Source organism: Pteronotus mesoamericanus, unplaced genomic scaffold, assembly GCF_021234165.1.
Source record: "Pteronotus mesoamericanus isolate MK-2021 breed Mesoamerican mustached bat unplaced genomic scaffold, CSHL_Meso_final contig_94, whole genome shotgun sequence".
Lineage (NCBI taxonomy): Eukaryota > Metazoa > Chordata > Mammalia > Chiroptera > Mormoopidae > Pteronotus > Pteronotus mesoamericanus.
Window position 1 is genome coordinate 990,509 of NW_026555285.1, and position 21,556 is coordinate 1,012,064.

Genomic DNA, 21,556 nt, shown 5'->3' on the forward strand with positions numbered 1-21,556 from the left:
ATGAATTTCTTATATATTTTGGATATTAAAACCTTATTGTATATATAAAAAAATAAAATAAAATAAAAACTGGGAACTTGATTTTATTTTTTATTTTATTTATTTGTTTTTTATTATAATAATTTTTATTTTTATTTTTTTATTTTTTTAATTAATTTATTTACTTTTTAAATACATTTGTCTCTGCCTTCCCCCCACCACTTTCCCTTGTCCCCTCCCTCCTTCCCTCCCTCAGCTCTTCCCCTTTGGTTTTGTCCATGAGTCCTTGCTATACGTTCCTTGACTTTCCCCTTCCCTTCCTTTTCCCCACCCGACCTTCCCTCTTGTCTCTGTTGATTTCTTTTCCTTTCAGTGTTGCTGGTCTTATTTTCCTTGCATCTTTGTATTGTTGGTTAGGTTCCGCTTATAGGTGAGATCATATGGTATTTGTCTTTCACCCCCTGGCTTATTTTGCTTAGCATAATGCTCTCCAGTTCCATCCATGCTGTCGCGAAGTTTAGAAGTTCTTTTTTTCTTTCTGCTGTGTAGTATTCCATTGTGCGTATGTACCATCACGTTTTTGATCCAATCATCTACTGATGGGCATTTAGGTTGCTTCGAACATTTGGCTATTGTAAATTGTGCTGTTATGAACATTGGGGTGCATAGGTTCTTTTGTATTGGTGTTTTGGCGTTCTTAGGGTATAGTCCCAGCAGGGGAATCACTGGACCAAAAGGCAGGTCCACTTACAGCTTTTTGAGGAAATTCCACACTGCTTTCCACAGTGGCTGCACCAGTCTGCATTCCCACCAACAGTATACTAGGGTTCCCTTTTCTCCACAGCTTCGCCAGCACCTGTTGTTTGTTGAGCTGTTTATGATGGCCGTTCTGACTGGTGTGAGGTGGTACGTCATGGTGGTTTTGATCTGCATTTCTCTGATGGCTAGTGATGCTGAGCATCCTTTCAAAAGTCTCTGGGCCCTCTGTATCTTTTCCTTGGAAAAGCATCTGCCCAGGTCCTTTGCCCATTTTTTGATTGGATCATTTGTCTTCTTGGAGTGGAGTCGAGTGATTTTAAAACTTAGGAAGCAACGAGGACCTCTTTCAGGAAATATCTGACTAGAAAACGAAGTAATGAAACATTTTGGAAATCCAGACCACTCAGAGAAAGTTTGTTGAAGTACCAGGAATGGGCCTTATACCAGTCAATATACAGTTATTGATCAGTAGCCTGTCCTTAGTATTGGTGAATATGGTCCAAGATCCACAGCTGATGCCTGAAACTGTTGGTTGTATGGAACCCCATATATACTATGTTTTTCTCTATACATACATACCTTTTCACTTTTATTTAAGATTTTTTAAATTTTATCTTTAAATCATGTTTATTCTATTACAGTTGTCTTAAGTCTTCCCCCTTTGCCCTCCTCCACCTAACCCTCCTTACCCCCCTCTCCCACAGCAAATTCCCACTCTGTTGTACATGATGATGGGTCATTCATACATGTTCTTTGTCTAGTCCCTTCCCTTTCTTTCCACCATTGTCCTCCTTCCCCATCCCCTCTGGTTACTAGCAACCTGCTCCATGTTTCCTTGCCTGTGGTTGATTTTGTTTGTTAGATTATTTTGTTGAATAGATTCCACTTATAGGTGAGAACATATGGTATTTGTCTTTCACCAATTGTCTTATTTCACTTAGCTTAATATTCTCCACTTCCACCCATAATGTTGCAAAAGGTAGAAATTCCTTTATTCTTTCTTTCTTTCTTTTTAAAATGTAGATTGATTTTATTTATTTTATTATTTTATTATTTTTTTAACTTTTAAAAATAATTTTATTTTTTTATTGTTCAAATACATTTGTCTCCACCTTTCCACCACCCCATTCCCCTGCCCCCTCACCCACTTCCCTCCTTCAATATTTCCTCACAATGGCTTTGTCCATGGGTCCTTTTTTTTAAATTTTGATTCTGTGTTCAAATACATTTCTCTCCACTTTCTCACCACCACTTTCCACTGCCCCCCTCCCCCACCTCCCTCCTTCAATCCTTCCTCACTTTGGATTTGTCCATGAGTCCTTGACATACGTTCCTTGACTTGACCCTTCTCTTCCCTTTCCCCGCCCCACCCTTTCTTCTTAATTCTGTTTGTTTCTTTTTTCTTTCCATGTTGCTGGTTATATTTTCCTTCCTTGTTTGTTTTGTTGGTTAAGTTCCACTTGTAGGTGAGATCATATGGTATTTGTCTCCCCCGCACCAGCTTATTTCCCCTAGCATAATGCTCTCTAATTCCATCCATGCTGTTACGAAGAGTACTAGCTCTTTCTTTCTATCTGCTGCATAGTATTCCATTCTGTAAATGTACCATAGTTTCTGATCCACTCATTTACTGATAATTATTTAGGTTGCTTGTAGGAATGGGCTATTGTAAATTGTGCTGCTATGAACATTGGGGTGCATAGGTTCTTCTGAATTGGTGGCTTGGGGTTCTTAGGGTATAATCCCAGCAGTGGAACCGCTGGGTCAAAAGGCAGTTCCACTTTTAGCTTTTTGAGGAAATTCCAAACTGTTTTCCACAGTGACTGCACCAGTCTGCATTCCCACCAACAGTGTAGTAGGGTTCCCTTTTCTTCACAGCCTCGCCAGCACTCGTTATTTGTTGATCTGTTTATGATGGCTGTTCTGTCAGTTGTGAAGTGGTATCTCATTGTGGTTTTAATTTGCATTTCTCTGACGGCTAGTGATACTGAGCATCCTTTCATATGCCTCTGGGACCTCTGTTTCTCTTCCTTGGAGAAGTGTCTGTCCAGGTCCTTTGCCTATTTTTAAATTGGATTGTTTTTTTTTCTTGGAGTGGAGTCATGTGAGTTCTTACATATTTTGGCAATCAAACCTCTATATGATGTATCATTGGCAAATATATTTTCCCATAATGTTGGTTCCCTTTTCATTTTGCTCTTTTCTTTAGTCATGCAGAAGCTTCTTATTTTAATGAGGTCCCACTTGTTTATTCTTTCCTTTATGTTCCTTGTTTTAGGGGACATATCAGTGAAAATAATTCTGCATGGGGTATCTGAGTTTCTTGCCTGTGTTCTCCTCTAGGACTTTTATGGTGTCATGATTCATATTTAAGTCTTTTATCCATCTTGAGTTTATTTTTGTGTATGGTGTCAGCTGGTGGTCGAATTTCAATTTTTTGCATGTAGCTGTCCAGCTCTCCCAACACCATTTGTTGAAGAGGCTACTTTTACTCCAATTTATGCTTCTGCCCCTTTTGTCAAATATTAACTGACCATAGAGACATGGGTTTAATTCCGGATTTTCAATTCTCTTCCACTGATCTATGTGTCTGTTCTTGTGCCAGTACCAGACTGTGTTGATTACAGTGGCCTTGTAATATAGTTTTATGTCTGATATTGTGATCCCTCCTGTTTTGTTTTTCTTTCTTAAAATTGTTGTGGTTGTTCAGGGTTGTTTATGGTCCAATATAAATTTTTGAGATGTCTGTTCTATGTCTCTGAAATATATCATTGGTGTTTTAATATGGATAATGTTGAATCTATAAATTTCTTTGGGTAGTACGGACATTTTCATGATATTCAATCTTCAAATCCATGAACACGGTATATGCTTCCCTTTATTTGTGTTTTCCTTAATTTCTTTCTTCAGTGTTGTAGAGTTTTCTGCATATAGGTCTTTCACATCCTTGGTTAAATTTATTCCTAGGTACTTTATTTTTCTTGTTACTATAGAAAATGGTATTTTTTTTCTGATTTTTGCTTCTGCTATTTAATTGTTGGTGTACAAAAATGTGTTTGATTTCTGGATATTGACTTTGTATCCTGCTGTTTTGCCAAATTCACTTATTATATTGAGTAGTTTTTTGGTGGAGTCTATAGAGTTTTCTATGTAAACTATCATGTCATCCACAAACAGTGATAGCTTTACTTTGTACTTTCTAATTTGGATGCCTTTTTTTTTTCCCAATATAACTGCTGTGGCTAGGACTTCCAATACTATGTTTAATGAAAGCGGTGAAAGCAGACATCCTTGTCTAGTTCCTAATCTTAGTGGGAAAGCTTTTAGTTTTTGCCTGTTGAGTACGTTGTTGGCTGTAGGTTTTTCATCTTTATTATGTTGAACACCATTATTATGTTGAAGTATGACCTCTTTATTCCCATTTTGCTGAGTGTTTTGATCACACCATCCTTTAGGGTGTGGTACCTTATCAAATGCTTTTTTCTCATCTATTGAGATGATCTTGTGATTTTTGTCTTTCCTTTTGTTTCCCTTATGTATTACATTTATTGATTTGCATATATTGAACCATCCCTGCATCCCTGGGATGAATTCCACTTGATCATGATGGGTGATCTTTTTTGTTTTGCTGGATGTGGTTGCCAATAATTTGTTGAGCATTTTAGCATCTAAGTTCATCAGCGATATGGGCCTGTAGTTTTATTTCTTTGCTGTGTCTTTATCTGGTTTTGGGATTAGGATGATGCTAGCCTTATAAAAAGAGTTTGGGTGTCTTCCCTTGGCTTAGATTTTTTGGAATATTCTGAGTAAGACAGGGGTTAGCATTTCCTTAAATGTTTTGTAAAATTCTTCTGTGAAACCATCCAGCCTGGGGTTTTTGTGTGCCAGGAGTTTTTTGATTACTGCTCCAATTTCCCCACTTGCTACTGGTCTGTTTAGGCTTTCTGCTTCTTATTCATTTAGTTTTGGAAGGTTATATTTTTCTAAAAGTTTGTCCATTTCACTCAGGTTTTCAAATTTCATGGCATATAATTGTTCATAGTAATTTCTTACACTCCTTTGCATTTCTGTGTAATCAGTTATTATTTATCCTCTTTCATATCTGATATTATTTATTTGAGTCCTCTTCCTTTTTTCTTGATGAGTCTGCTTAAAGGCTTATCGATTTTGTTTATCTTTTCAATGAACCAGCTCCTAGATTGATTTATCCTTTGAATTGTTCTTTTTGTCTCTATGTTATTCAATTCTACTTTGATCTTGATTATTTCCTTTCTTATACTTGCTCTGGGCTTTGTATGTTGTTGTTTCTCCAGTTCTCCATGTTGTAGGGTTAGGTCATTATGCTTGAGCAAGATGGAAGCTGCAGAGTGGGAGGCGAGTCATCACTAGGGCCCCGCTGGCCACCATTTCAGTTCTCTCCCAAAAGCTCGCCTCACTGATCTTTCCTCAGGCTCTAGCCCACTCTGCCCCTGTCTCTGCCCAGAGACCAAGGAGGGTGGCTCCCACTGCACATTTTTGCTTTGGCCCTTGAAATGTCTCTGCGTCTCCAGCCGCCTGTGTCTGGCAGAGAGCCGTACTACACTTTTCTTAGCTGTCTTTTGTCTGTGTGCTTTTTTTGGGTACTGATGCTGTTGGCTAGAGGTCCCCGTTTATGGCTCAGACCCTGTACTTCTTACGGGGATCCAACTGGCCATTTCAATATCCCTCTGGGGCTGGCACCTGTGGGGACCCAACCCACCTCCTCAAGACTCCACCATGCTTCTCACCAGTTAGGATGTGTGAAAGCCAATTCCACTGTTTGTCAATGGCTCCAAGACTCTTCTCTCACTATCGTTCCATTGTTTTCCAGGTGATTTCTCCACAATTTGTCTGTAATTCCAGTTTGGTCCTGGGGGGAGTTCAGCGAGACCTCCACTCACTCCTCCGCCATATTCCTCCCCTGATTTTATTTATTTTTAAATGTCAAGATACATTATAATAAAATATTTAAATTCATTATAAAGTCTCAGCAATTAAAACAACATGATACCAGCACAGACATGATAAAGTAGATCAGTGAAATAAAATGAGCATTCTAGAAACAAATGTATATATCCACGTAACAATGGAATATATGATTAAGTTGATATTTCAAATCAATAGGGATAATAAGACTTATTCAAGAAATAAGATTCATGGACCACTATTATTTGGAATACAACAAATGTAGAGCCTTATTTCACACAAAAAATATATACAGGTGAGTTAAAAATCAGTATGTAAAAACTAAGGAGCTTTCAGAGAAAATACAAAATAATAATTTTCTTACCCTGAAGTAACATATTCAAACCCGTAAGTTATAAAATAAAATATTGACAGTGTGACTATTTTAAACATTTAAGACTATGTAGTAATATACAGATGAGAAAAGTAAAAGGCCAAGTAATAGGATAGGAAAGTATTTGAAACACATCAATGAAAGGGTTAATAGTTTTGGGGTATTTTATGGAAAAAATACTACAAACTTTTAATCAAAAAATGGATAAAAACACAGCAGAAAGAAAAAAAGAACTACTAAACTTCGCAACAGCATGGATGGGACTGCAGAGCATTATGATAAGTGAAATAAGCCAGGGGGCGAAAGACAAATACCATATGATCTCACCTATAAGCGGAACCTAACCAACAATACAAAGATGCAAGGAAAATAAGACCAGCAACACTGAAAGGAAAAGAAATCAACAGAGACAAGAGGGAAGGATGGGGGGGGCGGGGAAAAGGAAGGGAAGGGGAAAGTCAAGGAACATATAGCAAGGACTCATGGACAAAACCAAAGGGGAAGAGCTGAGGGAGGGAAGGAGGGAGGGGGCAAGATAAAGTGGTGGGGGGTAGGCAGAGACAAATGTATTTGAAAAAATAAATTAAAATAAAATTAAAAAAGAAAGTCAACATAAAAAAATGGATAAAGAATAACAAAATTCATTTAAAGCTTTTTAAAAAAATAATAGAAATAGGCAAGAAATACACAAAAACAAGTTTAGCTTCAACAAAAAAAAACAATTAAAATAACACATCATTGTCACAATCAGATTATTAAGAATTGAAAATATTGGTAATATCAAGTATTGGTGACCATGAAAGGAACTGGGTGTTCATAGACTCTTTTTCTTCATCTTGTTAAAGGAGTCCTTTAGCATATTTTGCAAGGTTGGTTTGGTGGAGATATATTCTTTTAGCATTCTTTTGTCAGGGAACCTCCTTATTTTGCCTTCCATTTTATTTGAGATCCTTACTGGGTATTCGTTCGTCTCTTCTCTTTTGATTCTGCTTCTTAAATTGATCTTTCTTGATTTCCTGACTTTGTGGTGTGAACTTCTCTGGTAGGAGACCACATTTCTTTTTCTTTCTCTATCTGCCCCTGATGATATCAGATGTTGACTTTGCCTAACCTTAGGCAGTCTATTAGACACTTTTAGGAATCTACCATCCATGGCTGTCTCCTTCATCTGTTAATCTAGTCAATCTGCATTCAGCTCTGATACCACAGGACAGGACAGGGTCCCTCCTGTGGGTGGGGTTATTTTGTCCCCTCACGCTGCTGCCACTTAGGGGAGTGGTCTATCTGAGCCAGAAGGTGCTGTTGAATGAGGGAGGTCAGCACCGGGATGGATTCTGCCCACTACTCTCTCTGTTTTCTCCCCAAATCCTCTGCCTCCAGTCTCTCCTCAATTGTCTCTAGACCATTCTGTGCTCCCTTTAGCTAGGGACCTACAATCTGTGGCTGCCACTCTGCACTTAAGAGGCCAGCTTAGAGACACAACAGAGTGGGGCCGAGGCCCTCCTAGCGGCAAGGTTATTGTGTCCTCTCTTGCTGCTGCTGCTCAGGGGAGTGGTCTGCTAGAGCAAGATGGACACCACTGTCTGGAGGATGAGTCAATACTGGGATCCCACTGGCTACTCTCTCAGCTCTCTCTCAAAGCCACCCTCCCCAGTGTCTCCTCAGGCATTTCCAGCCCACCCTGCCCTCACCTTTGCTGAAGCCCAGGGTAAGTGACTGTAAATAAAAATGTATGCATTGGCCCTTTAAACTGCTCTTTGCATCTCCAGCCTCCTCTCTCTGGTGGAGAGCAATCCTGCTGCTTTTTGGAGCTGGTTCTTTTCTCTCTACTTTCTGTGCTCTGGTGCTGTAGGCTGGAGATCCCCACTTACGGTTTAGGCTCTCTCTTCTCAGGGGGATCCAACTGGCCTTTTCAACATCCTTCTGGTGTTGCTGACTGAGGGTTCCCCACCCGCCTTCTTGAGTCTCTACCACACTCCTTATCAGTGATGTTGTGCTAAAGCTGATTCTTCTATCTGTTAGAGGTTAAAAGGCTCCTCTCTCACTATTCTTCAGTTGTTTGTTCCAGGTGATTTCTCCACCAATTAGTTGTAATTTCAGGTTGGTCCTGGGAAGAGGTCAGTGTGACTTCCACTAACTCCTCCACCATCTTGATTCCATACATACCTTTTCACTTAAAGGAAGCACTTTACAGCTTCTCTTTGACATACTTGATTTGCCATCATCACTATTCTTGAATTTTGGGGTCATTATTAATCTAAATAAGGCTTACTTCAACACAAGCACTGCAATATTGTGACCTTCAGCATGATAACCCAGATGGCTAAGTGACTAATGAGCATGGAGTGTACACATTATGGATATGCTGAACAAAGGAATGATTCATGCCCTAGGTGGGATGGAGCTGGACCATGCAAATTTCATCACAGTACTTAGAATGGTGTGCAATTAAAAGCTTATACATTATTTATTTCTGAAATTTCATCATTTTTGAACCATTGTTACTTCCCATTAACTGAAACTTCAGAAAAAAAAATTGGTAATAAAGGAGGAACTACTATATTCACTATGGTTTCTTCAGTTTTAACATAAAACCTCTGCAAGATTATAGAATCACTTATGGTTATTCCTAAAATATTACAACATCTCACGAAAAATTCAAAACTCGTTTGGGTACCAGGTTTGCTTAAAAGACTGTAATATCACTAAATACAAGTATTGCATGTAAAGACAAGGTTCTTAAAGCTATAAAACCATAATTGAGAAAGGTTTCCTAGAAATGGAGAAAGCCTCATCAACTTCAACAGAGAAATTTCTTCATCTATCACCTACTTACCCCAAAGTGTAGTCACAATGCCAGGGAGGTGTCTATGCATTTCCAGATTTGGAGCACCAAACCTTTCCTTTAACCAAAGGGCTAATGAATTAGAAAGGAACATCAGCTAATTTAATAATTTAGAGTCAAATTTAAACAGATGATTTCTCAGAGGAATTGAGGAAAAATTGAGGAAGGCCATAGTTTAAAGTTTTTCTCTTTATTAAGGTAGAGTTTGCAATGTGACAATGATTAAGCTATAGAGGGGGCTTTTAACAGAGTTAGCTATGGTCTTGTATTAACTAATTGAAATACATTATTTGTCTTTCTAATCTTACTTTATTTTTTGTCAAGAGATTAGCATTTATCTTAGTATTCACTCTCACACAGGGCAAAAGAAAAAGTAAGATGTACAGAATTCAGTAAGCCATTGATTCATTCATGCTGGTCTTTCTTCCAAGTATTACATATAAAAAAGGAAGGTAACCAAGATATTTTCTCAGCCTTTGAGAATAAGTCCATGATATTTAGGGAAACACTTTTAAAATGAGCTTGTTGCTCTTCACTAAATGCCAAATAAATTGATCTTAGGGACACAATATTCCGCATTATGTGGCTGCGCGATGCAGTAATACACACACACACACACACACCCCTGCCTAGGTAGAAAGGAAAAACAATCAGCAGGGGCTGATTTTATCTCTGGCTTGCTTTCCACAATTATTTGCATTTTTTCAGTGCAGAGCAGAACCGTACGAGCAAATTCTTTGCAAGAAAGTCAGCATCTACAAATCAGAGAGTTTTGGATGCAGGTGGGTACAAGAATAATACCTTTATGGAAACTTAACCTCTTATGTTTTAATGTTTTTGTTGAAAACATGAGCTTAGCCAACCTTCCTACCCTGACTTCTTAGAAACATACCTTGAGACCTTTTCAGTCTTCTGGTTCATGTTGCATAGCTGAGTTGTGATGAAGAGAAGTCTGGTAGTTCTTGGCTCAAGTATTAACATGTAGGTTTACTTTGTCTTGTGTCAGATTACATGATTGGACACACTTATGTGCTAAATTTTATATTGTTTTTGTGGTCAAGTTTTCTTTCTTAAAAATGTAATTCTATAATTATACTTAGCAGGAAGCGATTATCTCCTTGTATAGGTCTCATATGTACTGTTCCGGCAAGTCAGGCTCCTCTATAGATTGGTGTAGGGACAACAGAGTCAGTCAGGCTCCCTCATCTGGATGTACAGACAGCATAACTTAGCAGTGTTCATATAACCTTGAATAGGGGCCTGCACACATAGAATAAAGCTCTGCAATATAACCTGAAGGCCAGTATTGGCACCCTGCCAGCTTTGCGTACACTTAATATATAAGGGAGTTAGGACTTCCCACAATGCAACTCGTGGCTTGTGGCACATGTGGATCATCCTACACCAGAATAAAGGCATGTCAGACATCCAGATGACTCCGCATATATTCTTCTGTCTGCCCAAATCCCGTGTGAACCTGCCTTGGTCTCAAACACTTGTAGAACAATTGATGCAGTTGGCAGGATTCGTCACAGTACATTACAGAGCCAGAGCCATCAGGACCCCTGGAGGAGATATAGAGGGGTAACTTCTTATCGGATATGTGATATTTGGTGGCAGGGCTCCTAGTGGCTTGGGCTTCCCGCTAAAGACTGACCCAACATGGTAGAAAAGGCCCGGCTGGTGGTAGGGGTACTCTAGAGAAGCCAAGTGCCTGGACAGCTGCGTGGGCCCTGGGCTGGGTGTTTCTTACAGCTTTGTGAGCTGTGATGGAGACTGCACTTTGTGAAGCAGCGCAGCTAGGAGTGAAAAGCCCTGGGGGAGTGAAAGCCTTGAGTGAAAGCCTTGGAGGCTGAGGGAGAGGAACTGTGTTCTTGCTGGCTCACCCAGTAGTGATACAAAAGATGAAATCATAGCAGCCTATGGCAATCTGGCTGGCCCCACCCAGATAGTCGAGCACAACACGTACTGCTCTTATATACAGGCCAAACTAGTTGATCTGGTGAAATAGTTTCAGCAGTGGCCTCGGGAGCCTTGGCAGTGTGGCTCCTCTGTCTTTGGGATTTAGAGGTGGATAGTATCATGTGCACTGATAATGAGATTGAAAAGTTGGCTTCCATCATGACTCACCCTTCCCTATACCACCTGCTGCAAAATAACCAGCAGCACAGAAAGGGACAGGGCTCACATTCTCTGTTAGAATGAGTCATGGCCACTATTTGCATGGTCTAGGCAGATGCAGGAGACATGCCAGACACTGTGAGCAAATGGCAGTCCTACATGAACTTAGTGCAGATCCTGGCACAACAGGAGTTGGGCATGTGCCAGGGTATGTTTAATCCCAATACTCAGGGTACCAATGATGAATGCTATATGGCAAGGATGAGGGATCTGGTGCTAAAACATGCCCCCTCTGCTTCTTTTGGATCCCTCATGACTATTTTGTCCCCATATGTTGGGTGCCATATTAATAACGTTACCACAATGGTGGTGAGTCTGGGAGATGCAAAGAGCCCACAGTAGTAGAAAGGAGTTGTGTGGTGTCCTGGGCCCCCTCTGTTTGCAGGCAAAGAGTGCCCCCTGTGTGTGACCAGGACTCAGGTGTGGTCAGATCTTTTGGGGGCTGGAGTTGATCAAAATGAGACTGATGGGAAGCCAAACGCTTACCTATTAGAACTGTGGAAACAGTTGTGTGCTGACCAACATTTCCTGCAGCCCCAGAAGAAGGAGGAGGTGAAGTGAAAACCTGGGGACATGACCCAAGAGGCCTGTCCTGTCTGGCTGGAAGACCACCTGGCTGTGCCAACCTCCCGAAAAGAGGGAGGAGATATTCTTTGGAACTTTGAGTAGGGGGAGGGTCAAGGGACCCAACCGCAGGAGACAGGTGAGGACTGGAGGCTTCAGGTAGAATTGGCTATCCATTGGTCACCTATGAATGTCCAGCAGGTACTGACTTTAGTAGATATGGGAGCAAAATATATGCTCCTGTATGAAAACTCTAAACTTTCCAGGGTCTGAGGCTTCTATTGATGTTTACAGGGAGCACAGTGTGGGAGTGAAGGCTGTGCAGCTCTCTCTAAGTATTGGGTAATTGCCCTCTCCCATGAATATACTGTTTATGTGTCCCCCATTCCTAAGTATATCCTGGGCATTGATATGCTCCAAGGATTGTGGTTGCAAACCACTGTGGAAGAGTTTCGCTTGTGCGTGTGAGTGATAAAAGCTATTCTGTGGGGGCATGCTGAGTATCCTCCTGTTCAGTTGCTGACCTCACGAGGAGCAACAGAGGTTAAGCAGTACCAGCTGCCCAGGGGACAGGAGGAGATTATGGCAACTACAGGAAAGTTGGAAAAGGTGGGGATAATTAGGGCTGCTCAAAGTCCCTCCCACTCCCCCCTGTGGCCAGTGGGAAGAACTGCAAACCGTGTGGCTCGCTAGTTGCAAAAGAACTGTGAGCTGTGTGGCTCATGGTTGCAAATGAAGCAATGAAGTACCGTCCCTATTTGCACAGATAGTTGGGTGGTATACGAGGGTATGAGCCCTAGCTGGGGCTGAATGCTGTATTTACATTCCAGTTGTCCATCACAATGTTAGTCAGGATCTACAGGCATTAGCTTCTGAGACCCACACTATCAAATACATAAGAGGTGATCCCCTGCAGGAATGGTGGGCATCCTTAACTACTGAATGGCAGTGGGTCCTTGCTGTCTTGGCGGGCAGCACTTGTGTTTTGGTTGCATACTGTTGCAGCTTGTACAGCTGTTGTGGCATTTGGGTGCAGGGCTCTGCTCTCCTCGCCAAGGGACCCTCACAGAAGAAATCCTCACATAGATTGTATGGTGAGAAACGCTGAACAGGTGGAATTCAGGGACAATGGAGTCAGTCAGGCTCCCTCACCTGGATGTCCAGGCAAACATAACTTAGCAGTCTTTGTATAATCTTGAGTACTGGCCTGCATGCATAGAATGAAACTCTGTTATATAACCTGAAGGTCAGCATTGGCACCCTCCTAGCTTTGTGTGCATTTAGTATATAAGAGGGTTGGTACTTTCCATGGCACGACTCATGGCTTGTGATATGCATGGACCGCCCCTATAGCAAGCAGAATGATAAAGCTGGTACAAAGAGCATTTGAGAGACTGAACACATATATTTGTCAGAGAATGGATGTTCAAGTAAATCACTAGATAAGATAGAACACTGGCTAATGTAACTCATAGCAATAAAAGTACTAAATTCTTTAGAATCATCTTTTCTACTGAATTGAAATCACTTACATCATTACTAACAAAAAATCTATAAATTAGTATTTCACAGAGTCTGAGCCTTAATTAAGAACAAATAGTATGTCCAATAAGGTACATTTCCTTAGAGAATCAGATAACTCTTTGCGTAGGCCTATTAGATAATACTCCAGTAAGAGAATGAAAGAAAGCACAGCCATCCTTTTGCCTTATTTCAAGTTGATACTTTGTCTTAATATCAGTAAAGTATTTTGTGGGGAAAACATATTTCATATAGTAAGAAAATTAAGATGTTGGAATAGATTGTTGGAGAAATATTAATAGAAAAGCATTGCCACCCAAACTATGTTAAATTCTAAAAAACCTAAGTGTCAATGAAAGTATGAATTGATAAAATATGGCACATGCACACAATGGAATATTATTCAGCCTTACAAAAGAAGGCAACTGAGACACTTATCACATGGATAAAACTTGAGGACATTATGCTGAGTGAAATAAATCAGTTACAGAAAGTCAAATACTATATGATTGCACTTCTACGAGATATCTAAAGTAGACAAATTCATAGAGAGACAGAAAGTAGAATGGTGGTTACCAGGGGTTAGGGGAAAGGGACTAGAGAGTTGTTTACTGGGGATAGAGTTTCAGTTGTGCCAGATGGAAAGGTTTTGGAGATTGGTGCATAATAATGTGAATGTACTTAACATTACTGAACTATACAGTTAGAAATGATTAAGATGGTTAATTTCTTGTTAGTCATTATTTTTAATACAATGAGAAATACTTTTTAAAAATTCCAGAGTTGGTATCACCAATCCAGATGAGTATTATAAAGGCAAAGGAATGACCACCAGAGTGAGACTAAATGTGGAGTCTAGGGGATCATCTGAAGTTAGATTATGACTTAATCTGCAATATGACACAAGTAAAATGATTGCAAAAATGCCAAGCTAGCTCTGGTGGACTTCAGCCCACATCATGGAACAATCAAGCAATGTAGCAGAGTTGGCTGCCTGGACAGCCTGGCATTCTAGCATGCCTGGGAAAGCCTGCAGGAACTCGGGATGAGGTGTGTTGACCAAAGCCCAGTGTAAAACATGATGTCTGCAAAGGACTAGCTAACGTTGTTTTTTTTTTTAAATGATTTGTCCTTTATTTAAAATCTTAAATCTTTTATTTCCATCTTTCATAAAAATTTATTCAAAATGGATCATGTAAAATATAAAATTATGAAACTTCTAAAGGAAAACAGGAGAAAATCCAGGTGATCTTGGGTTTGGGAATGAGTCCCTTTGTTGTTGTTTTTTTTGTATTTTCATATCTCTTTTTAAAAACATTTTTGAAACATAATATACAAATAAAAACTGTATACTTAAAGTGCACAACTTGATGTTTTGATATGTGAACACTGTGAAATGATTACCACAATTCAGCTAATTAACATATCCATCACTTCACATTGTTACCATTTCCTTTTTCTTCTTTCTTTTTGTTGTGAATAGCTCTACTCTCTTAGCAAATTTCAAATAACAATACAATATTGTTAACTATAGTCACCATGTTGTACATTAGCTCTCCAGAAAGAATTCATCTTGCATAACTGAGACTTTGAATAAATTCTCCAAGAACTTACCCACTACCACCACTACTTTTAACTTTCCTAGACCCCATTTAAGAGTTAAATTTAAAAAAAAGTTCAACCTAATGTTCAGTAATATGGGAACTAGCTTTTTGATGATCATACTTGTGTATTTACTTGATTGCCCCCAGACTTTTTTGTCTGCCCTTGGAAAAACTAGGCTTTTCTATAAAATGCAAAGAAAATTCTTCTTGTCCAAAGACAAAGCACTCGTTCTTGTCTAATATGACTTTATCATAACAGGTCCACATGTTCCAGCAGAATGTGAAGACCCTCACATAAGTAGCTTTACCACATACATGCCAAATATTTTTATTCCCTCATAAACTTGATAAACTTCTCAATAGAACTATTGTTTCTACTTTTTCTACTTTCTTTCTTTTTTTTGTTCCTGGCCAGTGAAAATTTCCTTTTATTTTTATGGCAGACTGACATGATGCTATGAAATCCTAATCAAGATGGAACATTAAGCCCAATTGCAATTTAAAATCCAAATCCTTTATGGAGTCAAAAGAAACCTGTGCCTGCCTCTGTTAAGCAGCATCATTCAGTGACTTACATAATGCCTGTAGTCAGAGCATTTTACCATCTGATTATTAATTTTTCAGCATTATGAAAATTGAGAAAATTCATTCATTTGCAAAAATATTTAACTAACCCAAACACTCAATCGTACATGAAAAACAAAGTCCAATAATGTCTAAAAAAATGTTTGGTTCCATTATACTTTCCATTGTTAAAATGAACATTTACTTGGAACAAATTGCTGTCAAAAGTCATATGCTCCTTAAGCCAAAGTAAATAATTCTGTTTGACTTAGGAGCCCCCTCTTGGTATGATTTATTTCACTGTAAACTGGTGTCATGAGAATTATGAAGGTTGTAAACTGAGGTATCTTTTCCAAAACCCAAACATATCTCATGCACAAAAATAAAATAAAAATAACAAGAAGTAGAGAAAGAAGCGGGTTAGCTTACTAAGGTTGGCTGTTTACTGTCTTATTTTGCTTGTTTTTGTTTTCATGAAGTCTGGCTTTTTAGCAGCAGCTGTAAGCCAACTCAACTCATTCTAAAGTTCTGGTATTTCCAGTTTAGACTGTCTCCTGACATGGAATGACTTCAGGATGGTCAGCCAAGTAAATAATGATGGAAAGCTCACAGAAATTTACAAAATGTTTAAATAGCTAACTAAAAAGTTAATTATTAGAGGAAGCAGGTAGAATTTTATGAAAAAATAGTTTTGAGAGATAAAAACAGGAAGGAAGAAATGAAGGAAAGGAGGATGGGAGGGAAGGGAGAAGAGAAGAGAGGTAAGAGAGAGAAAGGAAGCTATCCTTTAAAGCAGTTACAGTCTGAAAATGTAGGTGCTATAAAACATTTCCTTGTCCTGAGTGCTGTCTCCTACCTGCTAGATTGTGCCAACTCACAGCACAGTCGTAAAAACTCTTCCATTGCTTATGGCTTTTTTGGTGCAGGTATTCATCAGCTCAAAGGTGAACTGCAACTACTTCACAGGAAATAAACTCAGAGTATTTTTATATGATCATTTCTGTAAGACAGCCATGGAGGAAAAAAATTTAGCACCTTGACCATTTTACAGTTTTGATCTCAGCCAAACCTCAAATGAAATCTCATTCCTAGACTGCTCACTTCAGCTCCTTTTTACTTTCCTCCCCACCAGAACATAATTATTTGACACTTCTGAGAGTCACAAGATTGAAAGTCACTGTTGGCACAGTTTGACTGAATGTCCAGCAGTCTTAATATTGCCCTGTGTCCCATCCAGGGAACACAGGGGTTAGCTAAGGATTTTATGTTTGACCTTTGGGTGTTGCAGCTATGAAGAAACCGCACAATATACTGGGACATAAAAATGATCTATATCCCTTTGGGCTACCTGAGAATTACTCTCAATTTAGCTTTTTGGAATAAAGCAAATGTTTAAAGTAACCCGAAGTGAAACTTAATATTTGATCGACCCAGCTGCCTCTGGTGACGGGGCTTGGAGAGGAAGTGGCAGCTTCTTTCTGAAGCCTTGCTGTCATAATGCCAGGCACAGCCATGTTCAGGGGAAAAGCTGCCTCCCTAGCTCAAGTGGCCTCCTCTGAAGTGGCAGAGTTAGGCATGGTTGTCCTCTTGCTTCTCTCCTGAAGGCAGAAAAGAAATAGGAATACAAGAAACAAAAAAGGATGTTCTGAAAATTTTAGGCCTCTGGATTCAAACATTTCTGTGGCAATTAAATTGTAAAGAAACCAGTCTCCTTGCAGCAGGAGGAACTGTATTAAACATGAGTAAACCAAGGGGGTTGAGGGTAAATCTTTGGTTTCTGCTTTGATAAAAAGAAATTAAAGTCCAAAAAATAAAAAGAAAAAGTTATTTCATTGTATGTCTTCGGTTAAGAACTAACCTATGGTCAAGTAGCTTTTTTAAAAGTCTGTGATCAATACTGTGCATCCAAAGAGAACCTTCACCCCCATTCTCTTTCTTCAGCTTGAAGACTGGCTCCCTGTGTCACTTAAGAATACAGAATTGGAACTTCCATAAATACCCACCTCTTTGCTTCCAGGCTTTACTTCTGTTCTGTTATTCTATATGACCAATCCACATCCCCATGGTATGGATTCTTCTTAACCCCACTTCACTAGCTACCACCCCAATATACCCGCTTCCTTTTATAATGAATAACTTAAAACCATTGTTTATACTAGTGTTGTCCAGTAGAAATATAATGAGTCACATCTGTAATTTTGATTTTTCTAGTAGCCACATTGAAAAAGTAAAAAGAAACAAGTGACTTTAAATTTAACAAGTGTTATTTAACCCAACGTATCCAAAATAGTATCATTTAAAAATGTAATTGATATAAAAATTATTGAGATTTTACATTCTTTTTCAATTCTAATTTGTTGTGTGTGTTACCTGGACAGCACATTTCAATTCAGAGTAGCCACATTTCAAGTGCTCAATAGCCACCTGTGTAGAATGTCCCATATTGGACAATGCAGTTCTGTATTGTCTCAGTTTCTTCTCCCGTCCTCTCTTGCAGCCACTCCTTTCAAACTTTTGTCTTTTTCCACTCTACTAAAACTGTTCTTGTCAAAGTCTCTACTAATCTCAATTTCACTCTATTTAGAGGTCAACTCTCAGACCTCTGTGTGGCCTGACTTTCCAGCAACACCTAACCACTCTTTCCTGATGAATTTTCTTCACTTGCCTTGCAGGATACTACACTTTCTTGGCTTTCCTCTTACCTCTATAGTTGTTGCCCTTTAGCCTCTTTTGCTGGTCTACTCTCATCTCTCTGTACTGTAAATAATGTTCCAATGTAAGGTTCCAGGGCTTAGTCCTTCATTTTCTGACTAAGTTTTACAGTGTTCTTTTTTCAGAAAGCCCAGACTGTTCAGAAAAATAAAAATATCCATAGACACTTATCACCCAAAACCTCTCTTTCACCAAAGTTCCCTTTCCATCCTGTTTGCTAGTTCAACTCCTCATATTACAAATGTCCTTTAAGCTTTTCAGGATCTTTATTCCATTGATCCTTCTACTATCAGCCTTCTTTTTCAAATCCCTCCATTCCAAACTTGAATTCTAGGGTACATCATTTCAATAACATACTTGCCAGTGCCTTAAACTCCCTTCTATTTTTTTATATTTGTATCAGCAGATGCTAACAAAATCCCAATCTTACCTGAACGTAGCTGCATTTTTTTTCCCTTTCTGCAGGAACCCAAGTATTGCTGGAGAAAATGACACATAGAGAAGATTGGCATCATTGTGAAATCAAGAACACAAAAACTTGTGTGTCTCCAACACATCTAGGCAACATATCAACATGTATCTATTAGTACTCCTTCCCACCTTTCCAGTGAATGTTTTAAACTTTCTCCACTCTCTTCAGATCTCTAGTTTGCCCTTTTATCCCCACATTCCCTCTCAACAAATTATCTCACTTTCTACTTCACAAGGAATAATACACTTCACAAAGAATAAAGTCACAAAACAGGAGCTTCCACAATGAACTCCTTACATTTAAATCCATCCTCTCTTCCTTCTCTTCAGTTAGAGTGAAATTAACCCTTCTCTTTTCTCCATTTATTACACTGGACTTTCCAGGAACAATTTATTATCTCCTTTCTCCCTTATACTTAGCAGTTTCTTTCACTTGAATCTTTCCCTTCCACATCTATATTTACTCAAGTTTCTCTCACTTACAGAGGAAAAAGGAAACCCTTCTCATACCTCTTACCCATTTTTCGCACATTTACTCTCACTGTTCTCCCAATCTATTTTTCACCTCATAGACTTTGTGATCTTTTCAAATCAAACCATGTCACCTCATTCTTCTCCTGCCCCACTTAAAACTTTTTAATAGTTTTCTTTTTAGCCCTTTGAATGACATCCCAAACCCTATATATTGACATTTCTTGCAAAGCTTAGCTGGCCTGACCTCACACACTTTTTCAGCTTTATTTTGCACCATCTTCCTCTCTCATTCTCTATACTGGAGTTTCACTGCTCTTCTTTCAGTTAATCAAATGCACCTTCCCCCCTCTGTCCTGAGGATCCTTGTACATGCTGGTTCAATTATCTGCTGTATACCTCTTTCTATATGTCCTTCCCCATCCCTGACAGTCTCACCTAGTTCTGAAATTATCTTACTTGGAAAAGACATCCCAGAATCCCCAATCGTATAATTTTCCTTCATATCAATTATCTCTCAGATACATTTATCTTGGCAATTATTTGATTAGTAGCTATGTTCCACCATGAGACCACAAACTTCATTAGAAAAGAAAAAATTCAGCATTATACCCTGAAGCCCAACCAATCATAGGCAGAATATTGAAAACATTTCTGATAAATGAATAAGTGAATGAATGAAGACTGGCACAGACATTCCCCTCATCTACCCAGCTGACATAATCTTAACTAGAGTCTATTTGTGAAGAAAACTAATCTTGATTTTCTAAGGAAGAAGTTATCATGGCCACATCACTGGTATTCAGTTTCTAAAACAAATAGACTACATGCAAAAGGAGGAAGCAGAGCTAAAACAACTACTGTTGCCTTCTGCCCATCATCTGAACAGCTTGCTAATCGCCCAAAGGAGGGCACTCACCACAAGGTAAGGTGGTTATCTTTGTTTCTATTATTCTTGGCATATTCATTGACTAACATTTCAATTATAGCCCTCTTGCTCCTGATTGCAAGGGTCATTTGAGTGTCAGATAACTCACATTTAATCCTGTCCAAGAAACAAAATATCGTATTTTGGTGGTTGATCATATCATATATATGTGATTGATAATATCATATAATACTTTGGTGGATGAATGTACCAGATTTATACACATGGCCAAAACATTAAAGGATTATAAAATCTATGAGTCCTAAATTCTTGCTGGACAAAATTCTGAGAATTAAGGTCTGGGAAGATATGACCACAGGACTTGGAAGTTTTAGATAGACATTTATGGAATCTGATTTGCAAGCTGCTGCTTTATTTCCTTTTAATTTAATTTTAAAATCAATTTTATACTACTATAGTTGTCTCAAGTTTTCTGCCTTTGCCCTCCTCCACCCATCCCACCCTGCCCCCAATCCGCAGTCAATTCCCACACTGCTGTCCATTTCCACGGGTAATTCGTAAGTTTTCTTTGTTTAGTACATTACTCTTCTTTCCCCCACTGTCCTCCTTCCCCATCCTCTCAGGTCATTTTCATTCTGCTCCATGTTTCCTTGCCTGTAGTTTATTTTGTTTGTTGGTTTATTTTATTGAATAGATTCTACTTATAGGTAAGATCATATGGTATTTGTCTTTCACCAACAGTCTTATTTCACATAGCATTATATTCTCCAGTTCCATCCATATTGTCTCAAAAGGTAGGCGTTCCTTCCCTTTGTTTTTAATGAAGATTTATTTATTTTTAAAATGTCAAGTACCATTATAAAATATTAAAAAATTGAAATCCAATATAAGCCTAAGCAATCTTTATTTCTTTTTTTTGGTTTTCTTTTAATTAATTAAATAATTTTCTAAAATACATTTCTCTCTGCCTTCCCCCCACCACTTTCACTTGCCTTCTCCCTCCCTCCCTCCTTCCCTCCCTCCCTCAACTCTTCCCCTTTGGTTTTGTCTATGAGCCCTTGCTACATGACCCTTTACTTTCCCTTTCCCTACCTTTTGCCCCGCCCCCCTTCCCTCTTGTCTCTGTTGGTTACTTTTCCATTCAGTGCCGCTGGTCTTATTTTCTTTGCATCTTTGTATTGTTGGTTAGGTTCCACTTATAGGTGAGATTATATGGTATTTTTCTTTCGCCCCCTGGCTTATTTCGCTTAGCATAATGCTCTGCAGTTCCATCCATGCTGTTGCGAAGTTTAGTAGTTCTTTTTTTCTTTCTGCTGCATAGCATTCCATTCTGTATATGTACCATTACTTTTTGATACAATCATCTACTGATGGGCATTTAGGTAGCTTCCAACACTTGGATATTGTAAATTGTTCTGCTATGAACATTGGGGTGCAGAGGTTCTTTTGAATTGGTGTTTTGGGATTCTTAGGGTATAGTCTCAGCAGGAGAATCACTGGACCAAAAGGGAGGTCCATTTACAGCTTTATGAGGAAATTCCACACCGCTTTCCACAGTGGCTGCACCAGTCTGCATTCTGGCCAACGGTGTATTTGTGTTCCCTTTTCTCCACAGGTTCACCAGCACCTGTTGTTTCTTGATCTGTTTATGATGGCCATTCTGACAGGTGTGAGGTGGT

The 21,556-nt window shown here is 39.0% G+C and overlaps 1 long non-coding RNA gene across 2 annotated transcripts in view; it reads right to left on the reverse strand.

The window, feature by feature from the left end:
• Window positions 1-2,250: 2,250 nt before the first annotated feature.
• LOC129080847 (uncharacterized) overlaps window positions 2,251-21,556 on the reverse strand; it is a 100,791-nt gene continuing 81,485 nt past the window's right edge. Inside the window, exon 3 of one of the 2 annotated variants that reach the window (XR_008530238.1) lies at window positions 2,251-5,626. This is a non-coding gene — a long non-coding RNA (uncharacterized LOC129080847). Of the gene's footprint in view, window positions 5,627-17,734; window positions 18,526-21,556 lie in introns of those variants that run through there. The other variant, XR_008530236.1, reaches the window with a different exon arrangement.